The sequence below is a fragment of the Rhinopithecus roxellana genome, chromosome 6 (assembly GCF_007565055.1).
Source record: "Rhinopithecus roxellana isolate Shanxi Qingling chromosome 6, ASM756505v1, whole genome shotgun sequence".
Lineage (NCBI taxonomy): Eukaryota > Metazoa > Chordata > Mammalia > Primates > Cercopithecidae > Rhinopithecus > Rhinopithecus roxellana.
In genome coordinates this window covers 120,200,567-120,215,265 of record NC_044554.1, presented here as the reverse complement: position 1 = coordinate 120,215,265, position 14,699 = coordinate 120,200,567, and positions in this window count along the sequence as shown.

Genomic DNA, 14,699 nt, shown 5'->3' with positions numbered 1-14,699 from the left:
TCAGTAAAGAAATACCATCAGGTTGGGGCAGAGTTAGCCAGGTCTGAGCTTAGGATCTTCTTGGGCGAGGCTTGCTGCAGCCGCTGTAGGGGATAGAAGGGTGGTTTTCAGGCCAATGGAGTTATGTTCTCAGAGAGATTATGGCTGCCTCTGCTGTGCTATACAGGTAGCCAAGGAAGTGGGAAAAAGTCGGTAGTGACAGACTTCACCCAACCTCCACACAGCCAGCAAGGCCAGTCTTACTCCCATTGTGCCTGGCCAACAGCACTGAATTTATATCCAGGCAGTTAGTGAGCAGGGCTGAGATCTTGCCCCAAGGCTACAAGCCTCCCTGCTGAGAAAGCAAGCAGGGCTCTCAGGCCTTGCCCTCCCTGCCTGCCTATTCCTTTGGTTGTGCCTCCTGTGTTTGTATCTGCATTTCCCATCCGTACCCCTGGATTCTGCTTAGGAAAATTTGTGCTCATTCAAAATTATTACAAAGTTCAGCTAGAAGCTTCCTTCATCCTGTGACCCATCCCCAGTTCTGCTAGCTGCCTTCCCCAAGGACCCCTGTGAGATAAAGCTGGGGATCAGGAGTTCCTACAGGGCTCTTCTCGCTGCTGCTTCTACTTTTATATTTCACTCAGCTCCGTAAACCTGTTTCAGCTCTAGGTAAGGTTAAATCCTCCCATGATCTGGATATTCAGGTTCCCCAGTGGGGATGTATATTCAGAGGCAGAGTTTTCCCCTCTCACATTTTGGGAACTTACCATTTTCAGTTATCTTGCAGAGTTTGCAGCGGCAAGCCCCTCCCTCCCTCCCTCCCTTCCTTCCTTCCTTCCTTCCTTCCTTCCTTCCTTCCTTCCTTCCTTTTCTTCCTCCCTTTTTTTTTTTTTTTTTTTTTTTTTGACAGAGTCTCACCCTGTCGCCCAGGCTGGAGTGCAATGATGCGATCTCAGCTCACTGCTACCTCTGCCTCCCGGGTTCAAGTGATTCTCCTGCCTCAGCCTCCCTAGTAGCTGGGATTACAGGTGTGTGCCACCACACCTGGCGAATTTTTTGTATCTTTAGTGGAGACAGGGTTTCACCATGTAGGCCAGGCTGGCCTCAAACTCCTGACCTTGTGATCCGCCCACCTCGGCCTCCAAAGTGCTGGGATTACAGGTGTGAGCCACCGTGCCCAGCCAAAGTCGCTTCTTTCAAAGGGTCTGTGAATTCTTTGTTTTCCTGGTATGTTCCTGCAGTGGGTCTTGGAGCAAAAGTTCACAATATGAGTCTCCACACCTGCTTTTTCCATTCAAGTGGTAGCTGCATGTTAGTTCTGTCTCCTATCGGCCATTTTCCTAATGTCTTCTTATCCTTTGCATATTTTTGACATCTTTTCTCATCAGTACAGACACCTACACTCAATGTTTTTAATAGCTATACTTAAATTTACCAATCTCCTTTACATTGCTAGGGTAAGAATAAAGTCAAATCCCTGCCTACCCTATTTCACTAAAATGCTATTAATAGATAGATGAAAGACTTAAACGTAAAAACTAAAACTAAATAACATACATGATTATGTTACATAAATAAACATACATTATTTTTAATTTTTGTCCTCTGGGAGAGGATGTATTAGTCCCTTCTGATGCTGCTAATAAAGACATACTCGAGACTGGGTAATTTATAAAGGAAAGAGGTTTACTGGACTCACAGTTCACATGGCTGGTGAGGCCTCACAATCATGGCAGAAGGTGAAGGAAGAGCAAAGTCACATCTTATATGGCAGCAGGCAAGACAGCAACCATCAGATCTCATGAGACTTATTCACGACCATGAGAACAGTATGGGAGAAACCACCCCACGATTCAGTTATCTCACCTGGTTCTGTCCTAGACACGTGGAGATTATTACAATTCAAGGTGAGTTTTGTATGAGGACACAGTCAAACCATATCAGAGGAGACGGACATTTTAAATATGACATGAAACTAAAACTATAAAGGAAAATGCTACTGGACACAGTGGCTCACACCTGTAATTCCAGCAATTTGGAGGCAGGAGGATTACTTGCACCCAGGAATTCGAGACCAGCCTGGATATCATAGTGAGATCTTATCTGTACTAAAAATTTTTTAAAAAATAGCTGGGTGTGGTGGCACACACCTGTAGTCCCAGCTACTTGGGAGGCTGGGGTTGGAGGATTGATTAAGCCTGGGAGATTGAGGCTGCAGTAAGCTATTATCATGCCACTGCACTCCAGCCTGAGCAGCTGAGTGAGGCTCTGTCTCAACAACAACAAAAAAGTAAAATCCTGATATACCTGACTGCATAAACATTAAAATCTTTACAAAGCAAAAAATAATCACAAAGCAAACTAAGAAAAATATTTTCAATGCAAAGGACAGTAAATTTCTTCAATATGCAAAACCCTTTTACAAACAAAAAAGATGCTTATGAACCAGTAAATCTTTAAAAAATGGTATGAATATGTATGTTGGCACTTCACTGATAAATAAATACAAATGGCCAAAGAAAATAAGAAAGAGAGAGAGAGAGAGAGAGAGAGAGAGAGAGAGAGAGAGAGAGAGAGAGAAAGAAAGAAAGAGAGAGAGAGAGAGAGAAAGAAAGAAAAAAGAAAGAAAGAAAGAAAGAAAGAAAGAAAGAAAGAAAGAAAGAAAGAAAGAAAGAAAGAAAGAAAGAAAGAAAGAAAGAAAGAAAGAAAGAAAGAAAGAGGGAGAAAAATGGCAGAGCAGAGGTGGGGGAGTGTGGGAGCCATAAAAAGATAAGCTGTCTCATTCATTAAGAAATAAAAACTAAAACAAAAAATAACATATTTGATAATACTCATCATTGGGATGATGAGAAGAAATCTCACAGAAGTTCCAACTGGTGCAACCTTCTTGGGAGGGTGAATTGGCAATATCAGCATTCGAAGTACACATATCCTTTCACTCAGAAACTCTACTTCTCCATCTTTATCTCATATAATTAAGTATATAAAAATATATGTACAAGGATATTTATTACAGTATTTGAATAGCAAGTTCTCATATTTAAGTGAATTTAGCTAAGGAAAACAGCATTTGAAACCATTCCTTGGCCTACTTAGGTTAGCCACTAGATGTCATGATAGTTCCACAGAAATAAAGCTATAGCCAGGTGTGTAAATCAAATTGGGAAACTGGAAAGAACTTTTGTTATGTAGTCCTTCACTTTAAAATAATTGGTGCTTATACATGCCACCCAGCAAAACTCTAAAACAAGAACAGTTTGCTACATCAAAACATGATCTTCAAAATGCCTTTTACATATCATAAAGAAATCTTAAGTGAGTTTTCATATGCTTGCATGAGGCTCTTAAAAATGCTAAAATTGGGTAGGTTCATATGGTGTGATCTGGGGGCTTTCAGAGGGAACTCAGGTTTCAGAAACTCTCACCTCTAACATGTTTGTCACCTGAAATTCCACCACTGAAGATTCATCGTGGGGAGGTTAAAGTTTCCAATCTTTAGAAGTGGCATTTATTTTTTATGTTTTTATATACCTTTAAGAAAACTTTGGCTTCAACCATCCCTATAGGAGTGGCATTTTAAACTGTAAAATATATCTGGGTGGAGTGACCCCCTCAAGTACTACTGCTGAATCGTTTTAAAGATTCGTTGGGTTTTAAACAAGAACGAGGCCCACGGTGAATAAAATATAAGACAGATGCCCAGGAAAAGGGACAGGGTGGGTGACAGCGCATTAGGAAGAGGTGGCTTTAGCCTGGGCTCTGGTGTCCACTCTGGTGTCCCTTAAGCTAAATATGACAAAACACAGTGTGACCTTACTACTGAGAAATGTAAAAACACGAGAAAACCTAAGGCTCTAGATAACATTCAGCTTACCAAAATTCATATCATCACAGATACTTCCCAATGCTCTCATATAGAGTTGCATACTTTATGTTGATGTAAAACAAATCATCACAAACATATGAGGAAACAGATATCACTTATTTGCTCCTGTACTCATAATAAACTAGTCATTAAAGCAAGCATTCAAACCAAATCCACATTTAGTTTCTGATTAAGAAGTTCTAAATATAAGAATTGCATGTAGACGTAGGGCTAAATAAATATTTGGCCATAAAATAATAATTTTTTTAAAGAAAAAAGTAGGTGATATAGATTAAACAGCAAAGTGAATCAATAGTGTTAGGTGATAACATTTAGCAACAGTTGCTCATTAACTTAGTTTTATATCGAGATAAAATAAAATAATGACAACGAACAGGGTAGAAAAGGCCTCATCTTGGCAAATGATGATGTGGAATACCAAACTTGAAGACATAGCTGTTTTTTAGACATCTTGCATTTGAAAGAAATTGTATGAACATAGTAACATGTATAAGAGTGTTTATTTTTTTATTCTCATGAATTTATGAGGTACAAGTGTAATTTCGTTACACAGATAGATGTTGCAGTGGTAAAGTCAGGGCTTTTAGGGTATCCACCACCCAAATGATGTATATTGTACCCATTAAGTAATTTCTCACCACTCAACCCCTTTCCACTCCGCCACCCTTCTAAGTCTCTATTGTCTACTATTCCACATTCTATATCCATGTATACACATTATTTAGCTCCCACTTGTAAGTGAGAACATGTGGGATTTGACTTTCTGTGTCTGACTTTTTTCACTTAAGATAATGACCTCCAGTTCCATCAACATTGCTGCAAAAGACACTTCATCCTTTTTATGGCTGAATAGTATTCCATTGTGTATATATGTATGTTATTTATAGACACCAGTCAATTCCTAATATTTTCTGTCCATGGAGCATTCTACAATTTTTAAAGCAAGTTTACATGTTATTTTATTTTTTCATGAAGAATTATTTTTTGTGTTGACATAAAATTTTTTTCTAGTCTATCTAAATGAACTAAATTACATAGTCTTTAGCCTTAGGAATTTCAAGATGAGGAAAGTAAGTCTGACTATTGAGTTTTGGACAAATTTTTATCTAAAATGATAGAATGGCATAAGTGCCCAGTGTCCTCTCCCCGATCCCTGACCTGGGAGCAGAACACTTACAGCTCTGGCATACATCTCCATAGGGTCGACATGGAGGGTAACTGATGAAATATAAAGGTTCTTCCTGGCCCATGACTCACATGTGTACATTTCATATTTCCTGTCCTAGAATTGAAAGGTTGGGGTGTGTCTTCAACATGATGGAAGAACAGTGCAGTAGTTCCAGGCTGGGATGAGGGTTGGTTCTTTTTAATGTGTCTCCTCCACCTACCCCAACTGCTGTCCAACACAGTGGAGCCAGCTTTTTGTTGGGCTCTTCCTTTGAGGCTATCATATCAGAAGTTGTTAATTCTCATTCCTATTTTGCTCTTAAAATCCTAGAAGTTGGTGTAGGCCTTAAAACTATTGATTCAATTACTTTATCTTAATTAGCCTGGCCAGTTTAACCAGAAAATGCTTATTGTTATATTCTATTCCCTTGGATTCATACTGCATTTTGAATGAAAACATACTCATTACCCTAATCCAAATATTAGTATGGACTTGGCACCTGCTTTTCTTTCTGGGGAGACAAACCATATACAAAGGAATATTCTAAAACACAATATGACACCTGATTCACCATCTTCAATCCTAGCCCCTAAATTAGTAAGCGAGAACTTAAAGAAAAGAACTTAAAGCGAGAACTTAAAGAAAAACCCACTGCACCCTCACAATCACACTTTGAAAGAAGATTATTGTTCTCAACTGACAGTTGTGGAAACTGAGAAACGAAGTTTTCAGACACCTACTCAAAGTTGCCCAGCTAGTAAGACAAAGACCTGAAACCACAGAAATCTCAGTTCTTCTGACTTCATGTGATCTCTGCTGCATCCTACTTGAAAATGATGTGAGAGATACTGCGCGATGTCACATGTATGTGCATCTCTCAACCAACAATCTGGATGTGTTTTCTCTTCAAGTCTACTAAGGTAGTGGAATCACTTCCTCCACCATGTACACTTCCATGTACAATTGATCTTCACTACTTGTGCATTCCACATTTGCAAATTTGCCTACTCACTAAAATGTATTCATAGCTCCCAAATCAATACTCACTGTACTTTCATGGCCACTCTTGGACATGTGCAGAGCCACAGAAAACTTGAATGGCCTGATGTGCATGTTCCCAGTTGAGGCCTAAGATAGCAATACTCTGTCTTCACTTCAGCTCTCATACCAAAAACAAGTGCCACATTTTTCACGTTTTTGTACTTTTTGTTGGTGATTTTGTTTAAAATGGCCCCCAAGCACAGTTTGGAAGTGCCATCTTAGTGTTCCTAAGCAGGAGAAGACTGTGATGTGCCTTATAGGGAAAATGTATGTATTACATAAGCTTCCTTTAGGCATGAGTTATAGTGCTATTGGTTATGAGTTCAATAATAATGACTCAAGAATATACATTAAATAAAGCATCTTTAAACAGAAACAATCATAAAACAAGATTATGTACTGGCCAACCGATGAAAATGTTGTGACCAAAGATTGTGACTTAACCCTGAATCTCCTCTAAGAACAATGGCTCAGTGCTTGCTTATTCAGTATGCATGGCTACTTCACAGAAGATAACTACAATGAATAACAAGAATAGGCTGTATTTAGACACAGTGTCATGGGCATTGGTTTTGAGGTACATCATCTCAACCCTGTGTAATGTCAGGGCCTGTCTTAGCTCCCTATCCTCACCCCACAATAGGGACCTCCTATTTCAGCCCATCAAGGTGGTACTTACAGTTTGGGTTTGGTAAATTGGTGCTCCAATATCACTCTACCTTTGGAAGTAATAAACAAGGAAGTAAGTTTCCCTGACTGCAGCCATTTGGGGGCTGGAACAGACCCGCTGCTTTGACAGTGGGAACAGTGGAAACATCCTTTGCTCCAGGCTATCAGAAAGGGCATCATGTATTTTAAATTGTGTATTTTAGTCACATTAATATCTTCTTAAAAGAATTGGGAAAATTCATTGACTTCCTTGTTTCTGGTATGGAATCATGAAAAACAACTACCTTACAAGAAGCAGCTAATATTTAAGAGGATTGTTAATTTTTTTGGTCTCTACTTTGGCTGCAACTGCAATAAGAAGCCATGAGAATCCTGGCAAAAGTGATAGCCGTGGCAATGTAAGTCCACAGCTTCCTGTAAGATGTAAAAGAGAGAGCTGCTTTTCTAAAGAAAACATATTTTTCTTATTTTTATGACCAGCACTAACATCAACTGTCATCCAATATACAGACTTGGCTTTTATGAATAATTGCAGTGAAGCCAGGTGTACTGTTCTAGACACTTTACCTGCATTCCTTCACAACAGTGTCTAATCCTCACAATAACACCAAGAGGTAGATGGCATTGTCCTCATTGCAGATGAAAATCTGAAGTTCAGAGGATAATTCTCCCATTGTGTAGTAAGAGGCGGTTTAGATGGAATTCCAAGCCTGCCTACCTCCAAAGCTGGTGTGTTGCCTTCCCCAGAGCACACTGACACAGGATGAGCTACATAATTTGTGGAGCCTACTGAAAAATGAAAATGCAGGATCACTTGTTCAAAAATTAAGAATTTCAAGAAACCCACCACAGAATATTAAAACAAGAGCAGGGCCCTTCTGAGTGCTGGGTTCTCTGTGACTGCACAGGCCTCATGCCCATGAAGCCGACCCTGCCCTTATGTCACCATACCAGCCAAAAGCACAGATCCTGCAGGAGTTGGGGCTGTATGCAGGGGAATGCTTCTATTTGCCCTTGGTGTGATCTGTGTCTATGCCACAGTGGAAACATTGCTAATTTCTCTTGGCAGTCTGAGTGCCTTTGCCTCTAACAAAGATTTCAGAGGCATCCATGGAAATAAAACAAATACATCAACATAGAAAGACAGGCTGCCAGTCTCTTGATAGGTGACTGACAACGGCAGGGATTTTAAGTAAAAAATCAGGATAAGACAATTTTTTTTTTGCCATTTTTTTCTTTCTGAAACATCTTTAAAATTTTAATTCCTGGCCGGGCGCAGTGGCTCAGGCCTGTAATCCCAGCATTTTGGGAGGCCAAGGTGCGCGGATCACGAGGTCAAGAGATCAAGACCATCCTGGCTAACATGGTGAAACCCCTTCTCTACTAAAACAAAACAAAACAAAACAAACAAACAATAATTAGCCGGGCGTGGGTGGCGGGTGCCTATAGTCCCAGCTACTCGGGAGGCTGAGACAGGAGAATGGCTGGAACCCAGGAGGCGGAGCTTGCAGTGAGCCAAGATTGTGCAACTGCACTCCAGCCTGGGCGACAGAACGAGACTCCGTCTCAAAAAAAAAAAAACAAAAACAAAATCATTTAATTCCTTTATTTCTTTAACACTGATATGCTTTTGTTCTGTGAATAAATTGATTTTTTGTTCATCATTCTTTCACATTATCACTCCTAAGGGCACAGAATTTCATTTGGAGCTGAACTAGATAATTCTCATTTGCCACAAGGTGTTGGGATTTCCTTAATTCCTGCTCTGTTCCCTGCCAAAGCTAGCTTAAGTCCATTGGCATTGTGGGGGAAATTTAACAGTCTCTCTGTATTTCACTAGCATTTTATGGCTTTCTCAACCTTAATGCCTGACAACTTGTACAGGCTGAGAGGGGACAGAAGCAGCCTGAAAACAGCAGAAGGGCAAGAGCCATCCATTCCTTCACTTCAGTCACATTTTCTTCCATGAACCTCTTTTATTCCCAACCAAGGAGCTCAACTGTCCTTAGGCTGCTTCCTTTGAAAAGTCTAAAGCCATCAGATTCAGGCAAATGTTGGGAAAACAATCAGATTAAATTCACTATACTGAAATGTCAGTATAATTCAGCTTCCTTCTCTCAATCCTTATCTCACAACCACTGATATGGGCTTTTATCTTGCTATTTATTATTATTATTTTAATTGCCATATAATAATTGTACATATTTATGGGATAGAGTGGGATATTTTGAACATGTGTACAATGTGTAATGATCAAATCAGGGCAATTAGCATATCCATCACCTCAAACATTGATCATTTCTTTGGGTTGGGAAGATTCAAAATCCTCTCTTCACTATTTGAAAATATACAATAAAATTATTGTTAACTCTGGTTACCCTGCAGTGCTATAGCAGGAGGAATAAGCTGTAGTGTTCTGCTGCTACTAGAGGGAGGCATCACTTCAATTCAACTGCCTAAAGTCTTGGAATCAGCTATTTCCTCTCCCAGCTGAGAAACTATCAGTTGTATCTTCTTAAAGGGTTGGCCCTAGATACAACTAGCTAGTTGGATAAAAACTAACAGATGATGTATTTTTTATAGGATTGGTTTATTCGTTCCTACTAACCATATGACAACATAACCACTATGTGTATCAGATTGATTTGATTGCAAATGTGTTTATCTTCCATTCTAAACCTCAGGTATGACCAGTGTTCAGTTTATTGCTTTGGTAACAACAGCAGCCATTCATACCTAACCAAAATTAGGAAGAACTCTGCTCCCAATCTAAGCTCAGATCTTCCTTTCTCCCTACCTTCAGATTAAGTTGTTTCACCACATTATAGCAATAGTCAGCACCTTCCAAGGGAATCTGAGATCATGAGAAAGAGCTTTTCTGATATGGAGCAAGGAAAGCTCACAATACTTATAGCATAAATACTCCTCAAGATTGATCCCCTGCAACTGCTCTATGCTCTTTGCATTAGTTATCTACTGCTGCATAACAACCTCTCCCAAATTTAGCAGCTTAAAACAACAATAAGAATTGTTTCATCCAATTTGTGTGGGTCAAGAAGGTGGGAGGGTTTAGCTGAGTGATGCTGGTTTTCAGTCTCTCACTCTGGTTGCATTCAAGACATTGGCCAGGGTTGCAGTTATCTAAAGGTTTGGTTGGGGTTAGGGAAATTCACTTCCAAAATGGCTTTCTTACATGGGTGGCAAATTGGTACAGATTGTTGGCAGAAGGCCTCAGCTCTTCCTATGTTAATCCTACAGCTGTGTGTGTCCTCACAACATTGTGGCTGGTTTACCCCAGAGTAAGTGATCCAAGAGAGAACAGAACAGAAGCGCTATGTCTTTTATGATCTGTAACCTCAGAAGTCACACACTATAATTTCTGCAAAATCCTACTGGTAACACAGCCTGCTCAATGGGAGAAGAAAATACACGGGTTATGAATATCAGGAAGCAAGATCACTGGGTCCATCTTGGAGGCTAGCTACCACATTCCTCATGCCACTCTTTCTATAATAATGAATAATAGAGGAAACAGATATTCTTGGAATAATACAGGAAACAGATATTCCTTGAATAAGGAATGTGACCAATTTAGTCACAGAAAAGGGACATTTCCCATTATTTATTATTAAATTCACTTTTTTTTATACATTTGTCTTGTGAGATATTGTTAGTGTCAATAATCACCAACAGTCTTATCATCTCTGGGCACAGTGAAAAAATTCTTCTCCTAGACAACTCATGTCTCTGTGCTTAGACTGTTCTAAGATATAGCTGCCAAATTTTATTTTAAGTATGGGAGAAACTAGGTATCAGTTGCATTTTTTTTTTTTTTTTTTCTTTTTTGAGATGGACTTGCTCTGTCACTCAGGCTGGAGTGCAGTGGCGCGATCTCAGCTCACTGCAACCTCTGCCTCCCGGGTTCAGGCGATTCTCTTGTCCTCTGCCTCCTGAGTAGCTGGGACTACTGGCACATGCCATCACACCCAGTTTTGTATTTTTTAGTAGAGACGGGGTTTTGCCATGTTGGCCAGGCTGGTCTTGAACTCCTGACCTTAGGTGATCCACCTGCCTCAGCCTCCCAAAGTGCTGGGATTACAGGCATGAGTCACCATGCCTGGCCTCAGTTGCATTTTATTAGGATCATTCTACAGCCTTGTGTATAGGATAAATTTGTGGTAGGGTAGGAGAGCAATATTGGAGACAGAGAGACCTGTTAAGAGGCTATTTCAGATAGCCCCTTTATCACAGATAAAGTTTTACAACTTTCAGCATTGCTATGATTTTTCATTTCCTCATTAGCTAACCTGAATCTCAGCAAACGTGTCTTGCCTAAGCAGTGGTGTGCCAGTAAATGTTTAACAATCAGCTCTCAGGAAAAGGCAAAGCAAAGCCCTAACTTGTAGCATTTAACAATTTCTAGAGCATAAGTACTTTCACCCTGACCAATTCCAAGCAACCAATATGATGTCACAGGTTGGGGGATTGGGAAGAGATGTACACACTGGTTCTTGGGGGCCAGTACCACTTGGCTCCAGCACTCCACTACTACCTTTGAGCTCTTAAAGCAGAAGCAGCCAGAGAAGCAGGTTAGTTCTGGAACACAAGGGACCAGTTGAGTTTCCACCCTCATCCACATGGCCAGCAAAGGTGAAGCTGGGCTCACCCCAGAGAAGGGCTACCAGGGCCTGGGGGTTCCCTGCAGCAGCCTCCTGGTGCTAAACTGCCACCTGGATCTTCCACACTACAAGATTATCTTTTGAAAGTGAGGTCAAGAAAGGGGGCATGGAGAGAAAGGCAAAAGTTACTTAAAAATTTAAGTGAGTTACCTAGTTTTATTTACTAGATTCACTTTCAAGAATTTGAGAGTGAACCTTGGGAACAAGGCCACTAGGTATTATATAATGTAAAGTATCAATAATGTCTTTTCTCTTAATGAGAAACGGTGCCTTTTTTTCTATAAAGCAAAATCCTGGAGATATGAGCACATATTCCACCTTTCTAGAGAGGATTTTGATTAATAAGACAACCCCAAAATTATGATTACTAGACTTTTGCTAAGAGGTCCAGTCACACTGGGTTTTTCATACAAGAAAAAGGTTCTTATCTTTTCTTCTCATCCCCCATCTTGCTATCTTCCCCAAATTTTGCTGAATACAATTTTCTATAGAACAGTCCGAAAAGTTGGCCTATTTTGAAATAAAATACAAGAAACCAACCCAAATCTCCCTTTAATAGCAGACTTGGATATGAACACTAGGCAGGATATAGATGTGCTTTTTCTCCCCAAGTCCCACAATCCTGCAGTGAGGTTTAAAGGGCTTCCTTGCATGCTATGGCACTGACACAGAAGCTGGCTGGGCTGGAGGGGTAATGAGCCACCCAGCAGGTACAGGGGGAATGAGCCTCTCCTGGAAAGGGTCCTCTAGTGTGTGTGGGGTAACGTGAATATGCTTTCAGATTGAAGACACTGCTAACCAACAGAAATGGAACAACTAATTAAGTTCCCATCCAGTCCTGTGCTTCTGTGACTTTGATGTACAACTCTTCTGCAGGGACTTTTTAGTTTTTCAGGAACAGACGATCTGACAAATTCTTTAAAAAAATCTCTCCTAAAATAGTTTATTTTATAAAATATTTTGGAGATAGGACTACATTTTTATGCATTTTTCTAAAAATGAAGAGATATCAGATCAGGATAGAGAAGGAAATGAAAAGCAAAAATGGGACCAATGAGCTGCATGTTTCAAGATTAGACTCAGGCAAGACCTCAGAAATATGGTGGCCTTCTCCTTGCATCATATCAGGAAGTGCATGTTGTTACTTTTTCTTATTATTGGTGACAAACTTGATCACTCAGCTAAGGTTGCCAAGTTTATCCACTATAAAGTTATTTTCCTCTCTGAAATTAATAAGCCATTTTGTACTTTGAGACTAAGTAAATATCCTGCCTCTCATACAAAATTCAGTCAACTAGTTTTAACCCCACTGATGTTTTTCTCGTTTTTTTCTCTACTTCTTATTTGGTATTTTGCTATAAGAAAGAACTTTTCTTTCTTCCATATTTATATCAGCATGGACATATGGATTTGTGTTTTATTCAATGAGTTATAACCCATTACTATCATTTATTTTGATGTTCAGATTGTCCCAGATTTGGCCAATGGGAGCACCTTCAATCTGGAACCTGTGAAATTTGATAAGCTCCCACAATTCTTTGAGCATTTCCTCACTTTTTGGCAGAATAAGATGTGCTGGGCCTTGTATAAAACTGGTTGTGTCTAATGGTTCCAAGTAACATGTATTTCTCACTTCTGGTTGGTAAACCAGTCTCTTGTGAACCTGGTTAGCATGAATGGTTTCTATACCATCTGTTCACCCTCAGTGAATCTGCACAACAGTCCAGAGTGGACTGTTGTGCTTTAGTGTAACCCAGTTTGAAGTAGCTTCTGATTTCCAGTGCAACATATGGCTCGGCCATCTAACCAACAGAGCCACAGGTTTCAGTGAGAAGTGTATGTAAGAACTGCTCCAACACAGATGTAATCCAAAACTATACGTTCATCACAGGTTTCAGAAATGTTGAGGTGACATGACTCTCACTTCTCCTGGTAACCTCGAGCTTTGATGAGTATGGAAAGTTCCTTCTACTTAACTGTTTGAGAACTGAACTCCCAGTCTCTAAGATCATAGGCTGAGAAAACTCCATTGATGAGGCAATCCGGCCCACAACTTGTTTCTTTGTGGACTGCTTAAAAAAAAAAAAAAAGAAAAGAAGAAGAAAAAAAAAAAGCCCAGTGAACTGTTAGGACCACAGGACCACTCGGACTACTCTTAGAAATGGATACAGTGTCTTGGCACTTGTGGAATAATAGTTCCATGTTTTCCAATTCCTTTCTAGTTCCTTTTCTGAAACAAACTCCCTGTCACCCAGGCTGGAATGCAGTGGCATGATCTCAGCTCACTGCAATCGTCATCTCCCATGTTCAAGCAATTTTCGTGCCTCAGCCACTTGAGTAGCTGGGATTACAGGCGCACACCACCATGCCTGGCTAATTTTTTGTATTTTTAGTAGAGACAGGGTTTCACCACGTTGGCCAGGATGATCTCAAGTGTCTGACCTCAAGTGATCTGCCTGCCTTGGCCTCCAAAAGTGCTGGGATTACAGGCGTGAGCCACTGCACCCGGCCTTCCAGTTCATACATTTTAGGGCTTTAAACGGAACTCTCTTTCTCAATTTACATACATCTGAGAAACATTTCTCAAAATATTTCACCTTAAAACACTGAGGAAAAAAACAGAAGCAGAAACTTGTAAAAATACATCTTTTAATAAACATCAAGAAGTACAGTGCACTTTTATTGAGGTTTTACATTGTAGTTTACAGCAAACATACTATCCATTGTAGTGTGTATGTACAAGTAAAGTAAACTTAGGTTTTCTCTCCCATGGCTGGATAAACCAAATCTGATACATCCACATTTAAGGTGGTTTTCCAAGTTGGTTTCCATAAAAGGCCTTTAACATTAATAGGCTTTTAACAACAAAAAGGTATCCCTCCCATCACAATGAGAGCTTGATGAGGGCTCAAAAGTGACTTCAAAAACTGTAAATAATTATTTTCCTTTGATGGCTTTAAAAATAGCTACTGATAGCAAATCAGAAACACTAAAGAAAAAAGACAGTAAGGAAACAGCTGTTTGTCTAGTAAATCCATAATAAATACCAATTTGAGGCTATAGATTACAAAGCCAAAAGATTCTTATAGGAAAGTTAATGCTTATATTTACAATCTCATGGACTAAAAAAACTGTCTAATATGTTAATGACTGAGTCTACCTTTATTTAACATTGTTTATACACAACGACCCAAGGGATGGTAGAATTCTTGATCATTCTGGACAAAGGCATAGTGAGAGGGGATTGAAATTAACAAAAAAGGAAAATTAATAT